Source organism: Erythrolamprus reginae, chromosome 2, assembly GCF_031021105.1.
Source record: "Erythrolamprus reginae isolate rEryReg1 chromosome 2, rEryReg1.hap1, whole genome shotgun sequence".
In the NCBI taxonomy this organism is placed as follows: Eukaryota; Metazoa; Chordata; class Lepidosauria; order Squamata; family Dipsadidae; genus Erythrolamprus; species Erythrolamprus reginae.
The window spans coordinates 200931922-200948745 of NC_091951.1; the positions used below are offsets into that span (position 1 = coordinate 200931922).

The 16824-nt window shown below is 43.0% G+C and overlaps 1 protein-coding gene across 16 annotated transcripts in view; it reads right to left on the reverse strand.

The window, feature by feature from the left end:
* The window catches only part of CCDC120 (coiled-coil domain containing 120), a 61412-nt gene that overhangs the window by 19921 nt on the left and 24667 nt on the right, over nt 1-16824 (reverse strand). For 3 of the 16 annotated variants that reach the window (XM_070741195.1, XM_070741209.1, XM_070741193.1), the window contains exon 1: nt 8783-8887. The exons of 4 other annotated variants lie outside the window; for them this stretch is intronic. The gene's annotated coding sequence lies outside the window, so the exon portion shown is untranslated. Of the gene's footprint in view, nt 1-6654; nt 6744-8266; nt 8331-8377; nt 8497-8782; nt 8888-16824 lie in introns of those variants that run through there. 9 more of the 16 variants (XM_070741202.1, XM_070741194.1, XM_070741208.1 and 6 more) reach the window with 7 other exon arrangements.

A 16824-nucleotide genomic window follows, 5' to 3' on the forward strand; every position in this document is an offset into this window, starting at 1 on the left:
AATCTTAGGATACAAACAAGAAGTTACAGCCATACAGTCCTAAGTGGGAGGAAAAGGATGGTAGGAATGATGAGATAAAAAAGTGCAGACTTAGTAAAAAGTCTGACAGTGTTGAGGGAATTATTTGTTTAGTAGAGTATGGCATTCGGGGGGAAACTGTTCTCGTGTCTAGATTGTTAAATTGTTTACGATTGTTAAATGAAGACACAGTAGGTTGTTAAACAGGGACCTCATATCATTACAACTTCTGCCTTCCTGCCGGCTTCCCCTTTGTGTTTGCTTGTGGGAGGATGATAGCAGAAACTGGAAATCACAATCACACGACCAATTTGCTGCAATGTTGTAACTGCAGGAATGCTGTGATAGAATCCATCAGAAGTACCATATGTTGAATGCAATGATAATTTTGAACAGTCTCTGATTGAATGGCCAAGGACTATCTGTAGATGATTTGTCAAGTTAAAATATAAAATTAAAAGCCTTAATTCCCTATGTACAAGACCATAGTCTAGACACGATTTTCAAATAGAACAGGATTCTACATCATTTATTTTTAAAAAATAAAGTTATTTTAGACACTAAGTCATACCCCCAAAATATGGATAACCATTCTTCCAGAGGGGAATCAAACATGTTTTCTAATAAAAAGCATGGAGAATATATTAACCTATACAATGCCAATTCAGAACATTCTGAAGAAATATAGGGACGAGTGAAATTTAATAAAACTATCTCCGAATGCAATTGGATTACAACATTGAGGATTTCTTCCATTTTATGTCAGATAATTTTCCAGTATGGCTGAGCTTTGCAACGTTACCATCACACAAAGAAAAATGATGCAATCATTACATTTCCAGAAAAGAAATAACTCATTTTAGCAATTAAGAACGGAATGATGTATCAGCAGTAAAACATTTTTTACCAGTTCTCTCTGTGTATTAACATGCAAAGTAAATGTAATGGTTTTTCCCCCATCACAGTTCCTTCTGTTGTATATCTACAATTGTGTTCTAATTCTGTAGCATTTAACCATACAGTCACTGATATGTTTGGTTCTGACTGAGTCCCAATTCATAACAAAGTTATAAATTGAGCCTAACAAGTGCTCAACATTATGTATGGTAACATTAAAATTCAATCAATTTTCTCAGTGTTTCTATGATTCTTTTAGTGTTGTGCTGCTTATCTGAAAAATCTGAAACTAATTAAGAGTAGAATGTGCTATCTTTCAGGCTACGTTTTTTGCCCTTGTATCTCACCATTGTAAAGTTCCAGCACTCTCCTCTCCATGTTGCTCATGCGTGCTCAACTACAACTTCCATTACCCACTGTAAACTCAATCTACAACTGGTATGGAGTGCGGGAGCTATAATTCAGAGCTCCTTGTGGTTCCAAGATTGAGAAAGCTACCTATAATTCTCTAGTTCAGTGTTTCCCAACCTTGGCCACTTGAAGATATCTGGACTTCAACTCCCAGAATTCCCCAGCCAGCATTTGCTGGCTGGGGAATTCTGGGAGTTGAAGTCCAAATATCTTCAAGTGGCCAAGGTTGGGAAACACTGCTCTCACTTAAAAATGTGTAGCAAATACAAATCCATGCAGCCATAATCCCTCCTCTGTTGCAGATATGCATAAACATTCATTTGCTATTTCTACATGTTAGTGAACAGATCGCCCCGCCTTCCTTCTACAAAACAATATGGGGGACGATCAAATTCCAATCAAAAGGGAAGGTGGAGGAAGCCTTGTTGCTGACATTTTCTCCCTTCCAAGGCTCTTACGATTAGCACAGCCAATTCCTTTTCTATGACTCTTTAGTGTCAACACCTATCTTCCTTACCCCTCCCTATGATTGTTCTCAGGGAGTGGATAAGGAAGGTGGCTATTGGGAGCGGGGACAGAAGTTAGTGCTGCTCTATTAAATATTGCTCCAATTCTATTAAGAAAGGAAGAAACAGAAGTAAATGAAACCCAGAAAAGTCAAACAGACATCTGCCAACTACGAGCAGGAACTAACTGGGTATATGGAGCTTAAATATCAAATCTCATGGCTGAGTTCATATATTGCTCTGCATTACAGGTTGTTTTGCTTTGGCTTAATAAATAAGCCACGACTGTCTGGGGTTTGGATCTCACATTATGGCTTAATGTGTTGCCTGAATTTAGCTTATTTTGTATGATCTAGGCATCTGGAATTTAGTCAGCCAGCCAAAGGTTACCACCCACTGCCAGCAATTCAATTCTGGCCGGCTCAAGGTTGGCTCAGCCATCCATCCTTCCCAGGTCGATAAAATGAGAAACCAGGTTGTTGCGGGACTCTGTAAAAGGGAGGGTTGTAAAGCACCATGAATCAGTATATAAATCTAAGCGCTGTTGCTATTCTTTCCATTTTGCATACAGAGCAAGGAGGGGTGGGGAGAACAACGATAAGCAACATGGAATCCAAATACAGGCCTGCATTAAGCCAAAGTTTATCCGCACACTGCATGGAAACCAGTTTACCGAACTGCAGCCTCCTGAATAAATTGGTCGACTGGGTTCTCACAAAGCAACAAAAGGATACTACAGTTTATTATTATTATTGTTATTGTTGTTATTATTATTATTATTAATTAGATTTGTATGCCGCCCCTCTCCGCAGACTCGGGGCGGCTCACAACAATAATACGAACAATATATCACAAATCTAATATTAAAAAGTCTCTAAAAACCCCTTATTTAAAAAACAGACATACACACAAACATACCATGCATAAATTATATAGGCCAGGGCGAGATGTCTCAGTTCCCCCATGCCTGATGGCAGAGGTGGGTTTTAAGAAGTTTATGAAAGGCAAGGAGGGTAGGAGCAATCCTAATCTCTGGGGGGAGCTGGTTCCAGAGAGTTGTGGCCGCCACAGAGAAGGCTCTTCCCCTGGGTCCTGCTAGACAACATTGTTTAGTTGACGGGACCCAGAGAAGGCCAACTCTGTGGGACCTAACTGGTCGCTGGGATTCGTGCAGCAGAAGGTGATCCCGGAGATATTCTGGGATTAATGTGTTAGGTGTCAAGAGTGAAACCCAGCAAAATGTGAAAGAATTTCCTGCATGGTGACTACAATGCTGGTGCAGAGTTCAGTAGGTGGAGCCCTTCCCAGGAAGCCCTTACAACATCTGGTCACGTCATCTTGGCTGGCAGCCCTGCAGCAAAGGTTCACCTAATCCCCAGACAAGAGTCAAGCAGAGCAGGCAGGAACACATCCTCCAAGAGTCAGCAAGATAACAATTTCCTTAAACCCCCCACCCCCCTGCTCTGCTTCTGGAATTATTGATTTCCAAGGGTGCTAGACAAAAATCAGATCTTAATTTTTTAGCTCCAGATCTTTTTTTTTCAAGACTTCAGTTCATCCTTGAATACAAAAGTGAAACAGTCCTCTGTTAATTTACAAAAATGGTGCACTCTTTACTGCCATCCAGTGGTTCCTGTGCAGATTGCATCCAGTTGCAGAGGCATCACCTATGCCCCAAGAGTCAGATTCTGTGCATTACATGCAGAAGGAAATTGAAAAGATAATGAGGGAGAGAGATCTAAACAGGCTTAAGCCCCAGTATAGGTAGTCCTCAATCTGCAACAGTTCATTTAGTGACTATTCAAAGTTACAACAGCACTGGAAAGAAGTGACTTATAACATTTTTTTCAGAGTTGTGACACGTGGCAACTGTTTCATATTTATGACAGCTGCAGTATCTCAATATGTGTGTGTATGTGTGTGTGACACAATCCCCTTTTGCAACCTTTTGACAAAGTCAATGGAGAAGTCAAATTGACTTAACTGGTTTACTAACTTAACAACTGCAGTGATTCACTTAACAACTGAGGCAAAAGAGGTCGTAAACTTGGGCAAACCACACTAACAAATGTCCCAACAGCAGAAATTTTGGACTCAGTTATGGTAATTGGATGAAGGTGGTGCCTTGGATATTGCCTATCTGGACTTCAGCAAAGCCTTTGAGACGGTTCCACATAAAGAGCTGATACATAAATTAGTGAAGATTGGACTTAATCCCTGGATAGTTCAGTGGATTTGCAGCTGGCTGAAGCATAGATATCAGAGGGTAGTTGTTAATGGTGAGTATTCTGAGCAGAGACTGGTTACAAGTGGTGTGCCACAAGGGTCTGTTCTGGATCCTATTCTTTTTAATATGTTTGTGAGTGACATAGGGGAAGGTTTGGTAGGGAGGGTTTGCCTATTTGCCAATGACTCTGAAGTGTGCAATAGGGTTGATATTCCTGGAGGCGTCTGTAATATGGCAAATGATTTAGCTTTACTAGATAAGTGGTCAAAGCAATGGAAACTGCAGTTTTATTTTTCCAAATGTAAAATAATGCACTTGGGGAAAAGGAATCCTCAATCTGAGTATTGTATAGGCAGTTCTGTGTTAGCAAAAACTTCAGAAGGATTTAGGGGTAGTGATTTCTGACAGTCTCAAAATGGGTGAACAGTGCGGTCAGGTGGTAGGGAAAGCGAGTAAAATGCTTGGCTGCATAGCTAGAGGTATAACAAGCAGGAAGAGGGAGACTGTGATCCCGCTGTATAGAGCGCTGGTGAGACCACATTTGGAATACTGTGTTCAGTTCTGGAGACCTCACCTACAAAAAGATATTGATAAAATTGAACGGGTCCAAAGACGGGCTACAAAAATGGTGGAAAGTCTTAAGCATAAAACTTATCAGGAAAGACTTAATGAACTCAATCTGTATAGTCTGCAGGATAGAAAGGAAAGGGGGGACATGATCAAAACATTTAAATATATTAAATGGTTAAATAAGGTTCAGGAGGGAAGTATTTTTAATAGGAACATGAACACGAGAACAAGGGGGCACAATCTGAGGTTAGTTGGGGGAAAGATCAGAAGCAACGTGAGAAAATATTATTTTACTGAAAGAGTAGTAGGTGCTTGGAACAAACTTCCAGCAAATGTGGTTGGTAACTGAATTTAAACATGCCTGGGATAAACATGTATCCATCCTAAGATAAAATACAGGAAATAGTATAAGGGCAGACTAGATGGACCATGAAGTATTTTTCTGCCATCAATCTTCTATGCTAGTAAGTCAATGTCTACCTGTATTACACTCAAAATTAATCTCCCTAAGATTGATTCTCTTGAAGGTCAAATATAGGTATACCAATTCTCCGACTAGCTCAAAAGTCTTTCGACCTTGACTTGTAGCAAATGTTACCAAACTATTTTCCAAAAGTATTTTCATTTCCTTCCCATCAGGAGCCTGGTCACCTCTTGATTGTTGGATATTCTCATCTTCACTTATCCTGCAAAGGAGCTCAGAAATCTTTCCTCACCGCACTTATCTTCCTCTCAGCCCTCAAAGGTGGGGGAGCCCAAGAGATTACACCCAGCCAAAAAGGCCCCTGTGTAGTTAACAACTAAGGGGAATTGCAGCCCACTTTTCTTTCACCTGCTGCCACCTCACGCTGGTTTTCATACGGCACAAAGGACAAATTATAGGTCTGTCATGAACTTTGCCAGCCCAGTGCAATTTGATAAAATCTGTGCTTTATGCTTCTTTTTAGCAACTAATTTGGTTGGTGGCTTCACACAACCCACTTAATTCAGATGGAAAACACAAAGGCTGCATAGACAAGTTTCATTTGGACTTTTATGAAGTATGTGATTTAGTGGGTTGGGTAACCCCAGACTGGTGGGTTCCATGTATTGTGTACACAGAATTAAACAAGCAATCTGAATCCAGCTGTCTGTCTTCCCTGTCTGGAAGAACGAACTCTTTCTTGTCTTCAGTTTCCCTCCTGAGAAAATAGGAAGACTTGAGTCTCCTTTCAGGGAACTCAGGGGAGAATGGAAGAGATTAGATTAGATTACATTACATTAGATTTATTGGATTTATATGCCGCCCCTCTCCGTAGACTCCGGGCGGCTCACAACAATGGTAAACAAAACATAGTAACAAATCTAATATTTCGCAATCTAAATTACAGTTTTAAGTTAAAAAATCCAAAAGACCCCCAATATATAAAAAAAACAAGCATGCAATCGAATCATACACAAAAACTACATGGGCAAGGGGGAGATGTTTCAATTCCCCTATGCCTGATGGCAGAAATGGGTTATAAGGAGTTTCCGAAAGGCAAGGAGGGTGAGGGCAATCCTAATCTCTGGGGGGGAGCTGATTCCAGAGGGTCGGAGCCACCACAGAGAAGGCTCTTCCCATGGGTCCCGCCAGACGACATTGTTAAGTCGACGGGACCTGGAGAAGGCCAACTCTGTGGGACCTAACCGGTCACTGGGATTCGTGCGGCAGAAGGCGGTCTTGGAGATATTCTGGCCCGATGCCATGAAGAGATGTACAAAAGAATGCATTTCTCACATTAGTAGTTATATCAGGAATGTGGACTGCACTACATCCGCGATGGTGAACCTATAGCATGCGTGCCACATACTCTCTGTGGGCACATGAGCTTTCAGCTTAGTTCAGCTCCACCACACATGTGTGTACGCCACCTGTTGGCTGGCTGGTTGTCAAGTCTCTGGAGCATGGGGTGGTGTGTGTGTCCATGTGCAGGGGCCGCAAGCGCATTGCATTGTGGGGATTTGGGCACACGCATCTGGGGGCACACGCATTTAGACACTCACTCTGGAAAAGGTTAGCCATCACTGCACTACCTTATACTAGAGCTTCCATTGATCTTGACAGTGTATTGGATGAATCCAACTCCTGCGACCTGCAAAACAGGGTTTCATTGCTTCATGTGTTCAATTACACAGATAATTATGGCTTATACAACCCACTACTTAACTATATTTAGCCAGAGATGTGATTCCAACCATGTTTCTGCATGATCAGTATAATTGTGACTTCATGAGCAGACTCTGGGACACCAAAGGCCGAGAATGACTGGAGTTGTAGTATAGCAACATACCAAGTTGCTACCTTTACTTTACAATAACCATGGTTAGGTAGGCTTAATTACACTTCCGATGAGATAAAGGGGCCAAAGCTTAGGAAGCCTTGCTTAAAGCCGGCAAACATGATTAAATTCAAATGGGGACTCTGATTCATAGTTTAATGTCATGGGTGGAGCAGACTTTATATAAAATAGATACAATTAATTTGTGCCAGCCAGGCAATTTGCTTCTAGTTGGCATTAGCAACAGCAAATAAACATTATAAACAATAACTAAATAAACAAACAAATAAACTATATATGAATTGTGCTTTGCCCTAAAAGGGTTAAAAGTTATTGGAATAATACACAGGGATGGAAGCTGAAGAAGGAGAGAAGTAACTTAGAACTAAGGAGAAATTTCCTCACAGTCAGTGGAACGGTTTGCCTCCAGAAGTTGTGAATGCTCCAACACTGGAAGTTTTTAACAAGATGTTGGATAACCATCTGTCTGGAGTAGTGTAGGGTTTCCTGCCTAAGCAAGGGGTTGGACTAGAACAGGGGTGAGCAAAGTTGGCTCTTTTATGGCATGTGGACTTCAACTCCCAGAACTCCTGAGCTGGTATGATTGACTCGGGAATTCTGGGAGCTGAAGTCCACAAGTCATAGAAGAGTCAACTTTGCCCAGCCCTGTATTAGAACATCTCCAAGGTCCCTTCTAACACTGTTGTTATTATTATTATTATTATTATCACATATCTCACCAAAGTCAATCCCCCAATTTTCCTGCAATATTCCCGAAGACTGGATCAAACCATGATTAAAGCAAAGCCTGGACTCTCCAGGTCCACTCCCCCTCTTCTAGATCAGTGTTTCCCAACCTTGGCCACTTGAAGATATCTGGACTTCAACTCCCAGAATTCCCCAGCCAGCATTTGCTGGCTGGGGAATTCTGGGAGTTGAAGTCCAAATATCTTCAAGTGACCAAGGTTGGGAAACACTGTTCTAGATAACAAACCTTCAAAGGAAATCAAATATATTTTTCCTGCCTAGAGAATCTTTTACCACTATAACCTCCCTCGCCCGCACTCAAACCAGGGCAGAACACATTTCTACAGCGCTCCCGTGACCTCGCCTCCTTCGCACCCCAGCCCTGAGAAAGACTTAGCTGTATCGTTTTTTAAAAACAGGGGATTCCTGACCGATTGTAACACCGTTCCCAAGGACGGTCTCGAAATAGCACGAAGATTTCTTAAGGGTTGGTCACTCACAAGCCGGAGAGAGAGAGAGAAATCAGGTGATGCGGTTTGGGGGGGGGGCAAATTTCACACGCCGCGTGAGATCGGCCACCAGCCGCCTACCTTGGATGCGCTTCGCGTTTAGCTTCAACCGCCTCGGTGGGAATAACCTCTCTTCCTCCCCCCCCACCCCCAGCAATACCTCCCACTGCAAAAGTTTGCAAGCGCGCCCACTTTTAACAACGCCGGCCTTTTCCTTGGTGCCAGGAGGGGAGCGACTCCGGATCGAAACCTCCCTGAGGCGCGTCTGGGCTCGAGCTTCCTTCTCCCACCCCACCTGCCTCCTTGGCTGACACGCAAACTCCTCTCTCCACCAGGAAACGGCGAAGGAAGCCGCCGATTCTTCCAACCCGGCCACCGGGAGGAGGGAGAAACTCCGGGAACTTTCAAACTTAAGACGCTCTATTCCTTCCTCCCACCTCCCTCTCTCCCCCCCTCCCCGGCGAAATGGATCGGACCCCGCTTCTGCCGACCCCACTAATCCCCACTTTGGGTAAAACTTTGGGCAAACTCCTTGCGAGAGAAATCGCGGATCTCCCCGAAGCGGAGAGCTTAAGGGTAGCTAAAGCTCCGACTTACCGCCGCCGCTCTCAAACGGGAGAAGGGGCTCAGCTTCCCCCGAGACTGCCCAGTTGGAGCGCCGGACAAAAACGAAGTGACTGCGGCGGCGGCGGCGAATCCACCTCCAGAGCAACAAGCGAGGGGGAGGGGCCGCTCCTTGCCTTTTTAACCCTCGCCTTGCCACCAGCTGCCCAGAGGCGCCCGGCCGCCCGCAGAGGTCGAGAGCTCCTCCTGGGACGCCCTTTGGCGTGGAAACCTTCCTTCCTACCTTCCAGAGTAAGGCAGCGCCTCTCGCCATTGATTCGCTTCCCTATCTAGAACTTCAAGCATTAAAACGGGAGCCTAGGAAGCGAATTAAGCAACCCAAAGGGACTGGACACCCCCAAATCCATTTACTTATTTATTTATTGTATTTATATGCTGCTGATATTTTGTAGCCCGCTCATACGGACTACAAAAATGGTGGAAGGTTTTAAGCATAAAACTTATCAGGAAAGACTTAATGAACTCAATCTGTATAGTCTGGAGCAGTGTTTGGACTTTGGACTTCAACTCCCAGAATTCCCCAGCAAATGCTGGCTGGGGAATTCTGGGAGTTGAAGTCCAGATCTCTTTAAGTTGCCAAGGTTGGGAAACACTGGTCTGGAGGACAGAAGGAAAAACATTTAAATATGTTAAAGGGTTAAATAAGGTTCAGGAGGGAAGTATTTTTAATAGGAAAGTGAACACAGGGACAAGGGAGCACAATCTGAAGTTAGTTGGGGGAAAGATCAGAAGCAAGATAAGAAAATATTATTTTACTGAAAGAGTAGTAGATGCTTGGAACAAACTTCCAGCAGACGTGGTTGGTAAATCCACAGTAACTGAATTTAAACATGCCTGGGATAAACATATATTCATCCTAAGATAAAATACAGGAGAGAGTATAATGGCAGACTAGATGGACCAAGAGGTCTTTTTCTGCCATCAATCTTCTATGTTTCTATGTTTCATTCCAAAGGGCACTCAGAGCAGCTAACAAATGCGATAAATACAACAATATTAAAATACAATCACAAATGCATAATAAAATCAATAATAACGATAAATAATAACTTTAAAAGAACCATACACACACAGCAGTCAATCTAATTCCAGGCCTGTGGGGAACAGCCATGTCTTTGGGGGCAGTTGATTCCATAGGGTCGGAGCTGCCACAGAAAAGGCTCTTTTAATAGACAACGGGGAAGTAATGAGGGGGAAAAACCTGAAATCCTTCTGCAGGGCAATAAAAACACAAAGCCTTTTTGTGTATTAATGCATGCAAATCTGCCACATGCTAAAAGCGGTACAGGTTTTCAAACCAACAAGTGTTGATGGTTCCTTAAGTGCCGGCATATGTATATTAGGGCAGAAACTTGATCAGATATCGCCTTTGTTCCCAGGCACACAAATCCTGATTCGGGAACACACTTACAAAACCTTGCAATACTGAAAGACCAAGACAACTCCCTGCCCTGCCCAGTGATTTCAGCTACATTTCCTAACCTGGTGCCCTCCAGCTGTGTCCAATACAGAGATAGGACGAAGGAAGAGTAACATTTTTTTAAAAAAAATACTACGAAGGTTGCCCAGAAAGTAATGCACCATATTTTTTTCTTCAACAATTATTTATTGAACACAGTGAAATTTACACACAAAAAAGAATGTTTCTTCTACACTCCCTATTTTTCCACGTAATCTCCATCCTGTTCTATGGCCTTCCTCCAGCAAGACACAAGGGCGTGTATGCCCTGACGGTATCACTCCTTGTTCTAATGGCCTCACATTCTGTTCTGGTCACCAAGCCATTTCTGCACTGTGCACTGTCTTGTAATGGCCTCACCCTCTGTGCCCAGTGACTAACCATACTTCTGTCAAATGCAGATTCTCCATAAACTGTACACAAACGTTTGTGAATGTTCCCAACAGTTTCTTTCTCCCCAGTGAGAAATTCAATGACGACACGTGCTTGTAACGTACATCACTTACAGACGCCATTTCAAAACACTGCTGCAGCTACGCTATCTGTCTGAAGAAACGCAAAATTTACACACGCCCTCCTGACAATTCAAATAATGTAGATCTAAAGTTTCACACTCGTACCATTACTGTAGGCTGAGAAAAAAAATGTGGTGCATTACTTTCTGTCCGACCCTCATACTCTATATTATTACATTCAGGACTATTACAACTGTGAGTTTGAAAATAGTTTCCAACAAAAATTGACACATTTAAACTCCCAGCCCAAAATTCACATGCTTCATTCTGAATCCAAGACTCCAAAACCTTTAAGCTGTCTGAGTTGCTTAGCAGGGTCTCCCAACTCTGGGACACCAGCCCAGAGACAGATGCCTAGTGGCTATTCCTCAACACCAGGCAGAAGTCTATTTTTCAAGGCTCTTGATGTGCGTGCGTGCATGTGTGTATGTGTGTGCTGTTCACAAGCAATCTTATTTGGGCTGTCCGAGGGCTATTTCCATCATTTTAATTGCTTCTCCAACTTATTTGCTTTATGATGATGGTTGCTTTTAGGGTGTGGGTGGGTGTGGGTGTTTAGATGCCTGTTCTAAAGCATCTGAAAATTCCAACAAGGAAATAAACAAAAACAATAATTTTGAGGAGCTGGCTCCATCTCCTATCATATGACTATGTATGTATGAATATGGAATATGGAACCTTGGAGGTAGAAGCCTTCATTGCATGTTCTTAGGAATGGGTTGGTTATTTCACACTGAAATGCAATCCCTCTATTTCCAGCTACCCAGTAAGATTTGGCAGAGTTGTTATGCTCCAGGTTCCATTAACAAATCAATGCATCCTGTGGAAGCCCAGAGACATTTTCTGGGTGACACTGTCTTTTGAATTAGCTTCTGCTGAAATCTGTATGGCCCCAATTATGCAGTTCCAGAAGACCTATCTTTTTCAACAAACCCTGGGGCAGAGCAATTTGTGGCTCCATTGGCCTATATTGTTTTATGGGTGATTTTTATTTGCTTATTGTCAGCTTCCTTTTAGCCTGTTTTTCAGAATCTTCTTTTACCTTATGTTACTTAAAGTTGCTTCACTGACTGAGGTTGCTAATAGGTTGATTGGAGAGTCAGTTTGCAATAGTGGCGAAGGCATCAGGCTAGAGACCTGGAGTTCAGCCTTTGGTTGGATGACTTAGAGCAGTGTTTCCCAACCTTGGCAACTTGAAGATATTTGGACTTCAACTCCCAGAATTCCCCAGCCAGCGAATGCTGGCTGGGGAATTCTGGGAGTTGAAGTCCAGATATCTTCAAGTTGCCAAGGTTGGGAAACACTGACTTAGAGCCAGCCATTCCCTGTCAACCCTAGGAAGAAGACAAACTACCAAACTACCTCCAAAATCTTGCCAAGAAAACTGCAGGGCAGGTGCCAAAAATCAGGACTGACTGGAAGGTGCATTTACAGAGGAAGTTGATTAAATAATGCAGTTAATATTCTTGCACCTAATTAAGCTATCTATCAGAGGAGGCTTGCTGCTGTAAAAAAATGTTATATGCATGGAACTGATTTTAGGCTATTTTATATGCATCTATACTAACTACAGCTATAGACATCTATATCTATAGAGAACTGTATCTTGTCTTTTTATGTACACTGAGAGCATATGCACCAAGACAAAGTCCTTGTGTGTCCAATCACTCTTGGCCAATAAAGAATTCTATTCTATTCTATTCTAATTCTACTTCTAATTCTATGCAACAACCTAAAATGTTACAACCCACGATTCTGCCAGTGTAACTTGGGCTAGGCCACAGATGCAACTGATTGAAATGGTGGACTTCTAAAGCCAATGCCAAGTTATAAACCTGCCTGTTTGAATGATGCCATTAAAAAAATACATCCTGAAAAAATAAGCAACAGTTCCAGCCTAGCTTCTTCTTGTTTATTAATGTGACTTGTAAGACGGTGCTTGTTAGCTTTGCACATTCCTGGTATGGCACAATGTATTCAACCATTTTAGGACAGTGATTTTCAACCTTTTTTGAGCCGCGGCACATTTTTTACATTTACAAAACCCTGGGGCACATTGGGGGGGCGGCTAAAAAAAGTTTGGACAAAAAAATTCTCTCTTCCTCCCCTTCGCTCTATTTCTTTCTCCCTCCCTCTTTCTCTCCCTTCTTTCCTCTTTCTTTCTCTCTCTCTCCATCCCTCTTTCTTTCTCTTCCTTCCTTCCTTCCTCTCTTTTTTGCTCTCTTTCTCTCTCCCTCCCTACGTCCCTCTATGTCTTTCTCTCTCTCTCCTTCCCTCCCTCTTTCTCTCTCTCTCTCTTGCTTTCTTTCTCTAGTTCTTTTTCTCTCTCTCTCGCTCTTTCTCTTGTTTTCTTTCTCTCTCTCTCTCTTGCTTTCTCTCTCTCTTGCTTTCTTTCTCTCTGAGCTTCACGGCACACCTGACCATGTCTCGCGGCACACTGGTTGAAAAACACTGTTTTAGGATGCTACCCTTTGTTTCTGCTGGAAATGTGGTGCATACATCAAGCAGCACTCAGGCTCAGTCTAACAGAGAGATTCCTTTAGAGGCCCAACCTCAGAGCTAAAGGCATCAAATAGCAGAGGCAGAAAGCCACCAACTCCTTTGATGCTGTTCAGCAGGCGAAAAACCTTGTTGCTCTGGGACAAGATACTTTATAGAAGAGGGAGGGAAAAGGGAAGGTAGATTCATCTCAAAAGGCCTTCAGAAATTGGTGGGACTCTGAGGAGTCCAAGGACATGGACATTTCCCCTTGAATCTGTTAACCTGCTCCTGCCCACTGATGCTCTTTCAAATTCCAGTACAAAACAAGCATATTAGGAAATGTGTAAAAGGTAACCATAAACTACTTAACTAGTAAAACATTTCCTAGTAAATTTGTGGGAAAACAGAGCAATGGATCTTTCTTGTACAGCTTGTAATTTCAATATAACTGGGAAGAGGGATCCTTTCAGAGAATAGCACAAATAAGAAAGAAACTTTTCCACACCCAAATCAATGTGTGAACAAGTCTTTCGAATACAGTGGTACCTCTACTTAAGAACTTAATTCGTTCCATGACCACGTTCTTAAGTAGAAGCAATTTTTCCCATAGGAATCAATGTAAAAGCAAATAACGCGTGCAAACCCATTAGGAAAGAAATAAAAGCTCGGAAGTTGGGTGGGAGGAGGAGGAAGAAGAGGAGGAGAGTCACTGCCGAGGGAAGAAGGGGAGGTGAGGGGGAAAAAAATTCAAAACTTTAAGGCTTAAAAAAAAAAAGAGGGACTCTGAGGCAGCGAGGAGGAGCACACACCTCCCATACACCTGGCGGGAGGCTGCCCCCAAGCACTACCTCTCATACACTGGCTGCTGCTGCTGCTACCTGCTGCCTCTTCCTTCCCATGCTGAAGGGCTCCCTTCTCCTCTCACTCGCTTTGTAGCCGGTGCCTGTCCTTCGCTGTGGTGACTCCTCGGCTGCCCAGAGCGCAGGGAGTTTTTCTTTTCTCTGGCCGCTGGTAGAGGTTTATTCCCTGTCCAAGCGCCCAGTGTAAGGGAAATGCTTTGTTCGCTCTGGACTGCCAAAGCCTCCTTAACTGCCACCAAAAGGCTCCTCTGGCAGCCCAGATGGCTGGGATTAAAGGGGGAATGGCACGAAACTGTCTGGGCCTTTGTGCCACTCTCAAATTTCCTGGGAAATTTTTCCAGGCTCGGGTTCTTAAGTAGAAAATGGTTCTTAAGTAGAGGCAAAAAAAATCTTGAACACCCGGTTCTTATCTAGAAAAGTTCTTAAATAGAGGCGTTCTTAAGTAGAGGTACCACTGTATCTCTAGGTTATTCCATGCAACTTTTCAAAGGGAGGGTGCAATTTCCTTGTGAATTCAACTATATACTCCTCCTATAAAAACTCCCAAGTGGCACAATCCATTCGACTTCCCTTCCCTTCCAGCAGTGCCCTATCTCACACCCACCCACGCATTGTAAGCAAATGGTATGACCCAGCACAAGGTATTGCTATGCTGGGTGTTTGCCTTAGCCTAGGATGAGATCAGATTCCTTGCATTCTTGGCTTTCCGCCCTGCAGGTAAAAAAATAATAATTCAAGAGCGACAGTGAAAAGAGCCCATGTTGGAAACATGGCCCTGGAGTATCTCCACAGCAGCCATCCTGTCCTTTCAGCCTCAGGCTCCATTTAATGGCATCCTAGCAGAAAGAAGAACAGGAAAGGCAGAATGTCTCACAGGCAGAGCCACCGAGCTTTCTTTCCCATTCCAAATACGGTGGAATACAACTCCTAGAATTTTCAAACTCTGGTTTGGATTCTGATGTAGAAACAAAAGCCAAACGTGGACCTTGTACATGCTAATAAATTGAACATGCAGTCGCATACCTGTCTCCTGGGATTCAAACATATAGGCAAAGTGTCGGTGTGTGTATCATAAAATCCCAAATCCTATTCACACAGGATCCTCTTTGCAGTGGGTTGCCCTATAACAGGGGGGTCAAACTCACAGGCCAGGTGGATCACATGCTGGCCATCCCCCCCCCCCCCGTTTTAGCAGAAGGGGGAAAAGTCATGATACATCACGTGACAACATGATGCTGTGAATTTGACACCACTGCCCTATAACATATAAAGCTGGGGTAATCTCCTCTGCCTCTGCTCTCTATTCACTGGTTCAATCTATTAGGGTTCAGAGGGCTGAAATATTACCCCATGAACACAAAATTGTATTATAGAAGGGGTCTATCTTCCAATCTTTCACTTGAAAATGAAATTTGCCATTTCAGTCCCTCTAGATCAGTGGTTCTCAACTTTACTATTGCTGCGACCCCTTAATACAGTTCCTCATGTTGTGGTGATCCCAAACCATAAGCCTAGTGCCAATTCTCCCAACAGAGCTTTAAGCTGATTGGCAGGAAGGTCAGAGGGACACCCCCGCTGTAAACACCTGATTGGTTGGATTGTAAAAATATGTTCCAAGGTGCCAGAATAGAAGATTTAGTTCCTAACACTGTGGGAAATTTGCTTTTCCCATGATCTTAGGTGACCCCCGTGAAATGGTCATTTGACCCCCAAAGGGGTCCTGACCACCAGGCTGAGAACCACTGCTCTAGATGCTTAGTTCAGTTTGTTGTGTGAATATAAAGTACTGAGTAAACCATGGATAAATAGAAACAGACATATGCATACAGTCAGCTTTCAAAGCATTGGCAAAAAAAATGGCTTCGCCTTGACTGTGTTTAACACTGATAAAAGTTTTGTTAGGAATTAGCAATTAGTGATGGGGATGAGCAAATGATTTAAAAATCGCACACATTTTTGTAGGTAAGGCAACACGGAATTTAGTCTTCTGAGTTTGGTGTAAAGATTCATTCCTCTGTTTTAAATTACATATAGTATACCAACCGCTTCTTAGTCAACAGGACTTCCTGCAATATTTTAGAACATATTGTTATTCTAGAGTATAACTCCTAGCAGCCTCAAACAGGATTGTCAAATATTAAGGCCAATGGGAGGTGAAGGTATGTGGAGGCCACAGAGGTGGGAAAGATACACCGAGTTGTTTGGGTTAGATAAATTCCTAATGACTAAGTGACTTAATTCACTCACGGTGAGCCTTAGGAGAACAAATATGAGAGGCAGCAATCAGGTAGCCCTGGACTTACAGCTATTTTAGGACTAGCTATTCAGCAACTATTTGAAGTGATAACAGATCCCCTATGCTACTCATGACCCAGTTTTTAAGCTACAATACTGCCCACCTGTGTTCATGTGACTGCATTGTGGTGCTCAGCAATAACAATAACAGAGTTGGAAGGGACCTTGGAGGTCTACTAGTCCAACCCCCTGGTTGGGCAGGAAACCCTACACTACTTCAGACAGATGTTATCCAACAACTTCTTAAAACCTTCCAGTGTTGGAGCATTCACAACTTCTGGAGGCAAGCTGTTCCACTGATTCATTGTTTTAACTGCCAGGAAATTTCTCCTTAGTTCTAAGTTGCTCCTCTCCTTATTTAGTTTCCACCCATTGCTTCTTGTTCTACCCTAGGTGTTTGGGAGA